This window comes from Arachis stenosperma, chromosome 1, assembly GCF_014773155.1.
Source record: "Arachis stenosperma cultivar V10309 chromosome 1, arast.V10309.gnm1.PFL2, whole genome shotgun sequence".
Classification (NCBI taxonomy): Eukaryota; Viridiplantae; Streptophyta; class Magnoliopsida; order Fabales; family Fabaceae; genus Arachis; species Arachis stenosperma.
In genome coordinates, this window is record NC_080377.1 from 50,046,575 (window position 1) to 50,049,929 (window position 3,355).

The following is a 3,355-nucleotide window of genomic DNA, read 5'->3' on the forward strand; positions in this document are numbered from 1 at the left end:
ACCCTTTTTGAGTAAAAAGGGGACTTCGGGGATCACCTTCTTCAAGGCCACAACTTCATAGAAGTGGTCTTGATGCACCTTTGAGAGGAATCTATCCATCTCCCATGACTCGGAGGTGGAAGCTTTTGCTTTCCCTTTCCTCTTTTTAGAGGTTTCTCCGGCCTTTGGTGCCATAATGGTTATGGAAAAACGAAAAAGCAACGCTTTTACCACACCAAACTTAAAATGTTTGCTCGTCCTCGAGCAAAAGAAGAAAGAAAGGAGTAGAAGAAGAAGAAATGAGGAAGAGGGGGAGGGTAGTGTGTTCGGCCAAAGGGGGAAGAAGTGGTCTTTAGGTTGTGTGAAAATGAAGGGTTGAAGAAGGGTATTTATAGGAGAGAGGGGGGTAAAGGTTCGGCCATTTGAGGGTGGGTTTGGGAGGGAAAGTGGTTTGAATTTGAAGGGTGAGGTTGGTGGGGTTTTATGAAGGATGGATGTGAGTGGTGAAGAGAAAGATGGGATTTGATAGGTGAGGGGTTTTTGGGGAAGAGGTATTGAGGTGATTGGTGAATGGGGGAAGAAGAGAGAGAGTGATGGTAGGGTCCTGTGGGGTCCACAGATCCTGTAGTGTCAAGGAAAAGTCATCCTTGCACCAAATGGCATCAAAATCCACGTTTTGACCCATTTCTGGCGTTAAACGGCGGGCTGGTGCCCATTCCTGGCGTTTAACGCCAGGTTGTTGCCCTTTACTGGCGTTTAACGCCAGTCTGGTGCCCTTTTCTGGCGTTAAACGCCCAGAAAGGTGCCAGACTGGGCGTTAAACGCCCAACTGCTAGGCTGACTGGCGTTTGAACGCCAGCAGCATCTTCCTCCAGGTGTGCTGTTTTTCTTCCTGTTTTTCATTTTGTTTTTGCTTTTTTCATTGTTTTTGTGACTTCTTATGATCATCAACCTACAAAAAAGATAAAATAACAAAAGAAAATAATTAATTATAAAACATTGGGTTGCCTCCCAACAAGCGCTTCTTTAGTGTCATTAGCTTGACAGAGGACTCCCATGGAGCCTCAGAAACACTCAGAACCTTGTTGAAACCTCCCAACACCAAACTTAGAGTTTGAATGTGGGGTTTCAACACCAAACTTAGAGTTTGGTTGTGGCCTCCCAACACCAAACTTAGAGTTTGACTGTGGGGGCTCTGTTTGGCTCTGTTTTGAGAGAAGCTCTTCATGCTTCCTCTCCATGATGATAGAGGGATATCCTTGGGCCTTAAACACCATGGATTCTTCATTCACTTGAATGATCAACTCTCCTCTATCAACATCAATCACAGCCTTTGCTGTGGCTAGGAATGGTCTGCCAAGGATGATGGATTCATCCATGCACTTCCCAGTCTCTAGGACTATGAAATCAGTAGGAATGTAATGGTTTTCAACCTTAACCAGAACATCCTCTACAAGTCCATGGGCTTGTTTTCTTGAGTTGTCTGCCATTTCTAGTGAGATTTTTGCAGCTTGCACCTCAAAGATCCCTAATTTCTCCATTACAGAGAGGGGCATGAGGTTTACACTTGACCCTAAGTCACACAAGGCCTTCTTGAAGGTCATGGTGCCTATGGTACAAGGTATAGAAAACTTCCCAGGATCCTGCCTCTTTTGAGGCAGTTTCTGCCTAGACAAGTCATCCAGTTCTTTGGTGAGCAAAGGAGGTTCATCCTCCCAAGTCTCATTTCCAAATAACTTGTCATTTAGCTTCATGATTGCTCCAAGGTATTTAGCAACTTGCTCCTCAGTGACATACTCATCCTCTTCAGAGGAAGAATACTCATCAGAGCTCATGAAAGGCAGTAGCAAGTCCAAGGGAATCTCTATGGTCTCAGTCTGAGCCTCAGATTCCCAAGGTTCCTCATTGGGGAACTCATTAGAGGCCAGTGGACGTCCAGTGAGGCCTTCCTCAGTGGCGTTCACTGCCTCTTCTTCCTCCCAGAATTCGGCCATGTTTATGGCTTTGCACTCTCCTTTTGGATTTTCTTCAGTGTTACTTGGGAGAGTGCTTGGAGGAAGTTCAGTAATTTTCTTGCTCAGCTGACCCACTTGTCCTTCCAAATTCCTAATGGAAGATCTAGTTTCAGTCATGAAACTTTGAGTGGTTTTGATCAGATCAGAGACCATGGTTGCTAAGTCAGAATTATTCTGCTTAGAGCTCTCTGTCTGTTGCTGAGAAGATGATGGAAAAGGCTTGCCATTGTTAAACCTGTTTCTTCCACCATTGTTATTGAAACCTTGTTGAGGTCTCTCGTGATTCTTCCATGAAAGATTTGGGTGATTTCTCCATGAAGAATTATAGGTGTTACCATAGGGTTCTCCTAGGTAATTTACCTCTTCCATGGAAGGGTTCTCAGGATCATAAGCTTCTTCCTCAGATGAAGCTTCCTTAGTACTGTTTGGTGCATTTTGCATTCCAGACAGACTTTGAGAAATCAAATTGACTTGTTGAGTCAATATTTTATTCTGGGCCAAAATGGCATTCAGAGTGTCAATATCAAGAACTCCTTTCTTCTGACTAGTCCCATTGTTCACAGGATTTCTTTCAGAAGTGTACATGAATTGGTTATTTGCAACCATTTCAATCAGTTCTTGAGCTTCAGTAGGCGTCTTCTTCAGATGAAGAGATCCTCCTGCAGAGCTATCCAAGGACATCTTAGATAGTTCAGAGAGACCATCATAGAAAATACCTATGATGCTCCATTCAGAAAGCATGTCAGAAGGACATTTTCTGATTAATTGTTTGTATCTTTCCCAAGCTTCATAGAGGGATTCTCCATCCTTCTGTCTGAAGGTTTGGACTTCCACTCTAAGCTTACTCCATCTTTGTGGTGGAAAGAACTTTGCCAAGAAGGCATTGACTAGCTTTTCCCATGAGTCCAGGCTTTCTTTAGGTTGAGAGTCCAACCATATTCTAGCTCTGTCTCTTACAGCAAAAGGGAATAGCATCAGTCTATAGACTTCAGGGTCAACCCCATTAGTCTTGACTGTGTCACAGATTTGCAAGAATTCAGCTAAAAACTGATGAGGATCTTCCATTGGAAGTCCATGGAACTTGCAATTCTGTTGCATTAGAGAAACTAATTGAGGCTTAAGCTCAAAGTTGTTTGCTCCAATGGTAGGGATAGAGATGCTTCTCCCATAAAAATCAGGAGTAGGTGCAGTAAAGTCACCCAGCACCTTCCTTGCATTGTTTGCATTGTTGTTGTTTTCTGCTGCCATGTTTTCTTCCTTGAAGAATTCGGTCAGGTCCTCTAAAGAGAGTTGTGCTTTGGCTTCTCTTAGCTTTCTCTTCAAAGTCCTTTCAGGTTCAGGATCAGCTTCAACAAGAATGC

At 43.6% G+C, this 3,355-nt stretch overlaps 1 non-coding gene across 1 annotated transcript; it reads left to right on the forward strand.

Annotated features, from left to right (window-relative positions):
* Positions 1–2,729: 2,729 nt before the first annotated feature.
* Positions 2,730–2,837, forward strand: LOC130955669 (small nucleolar RNA R71). Its single transcript, XR_009076840.1, has one exon. It is a non-coding gene; the product is annotated as a small nucleolar RNA R71 (small nucleolar RNA).
* Positions 2,838–3,355: the final 518 nt, after the last annotated feature.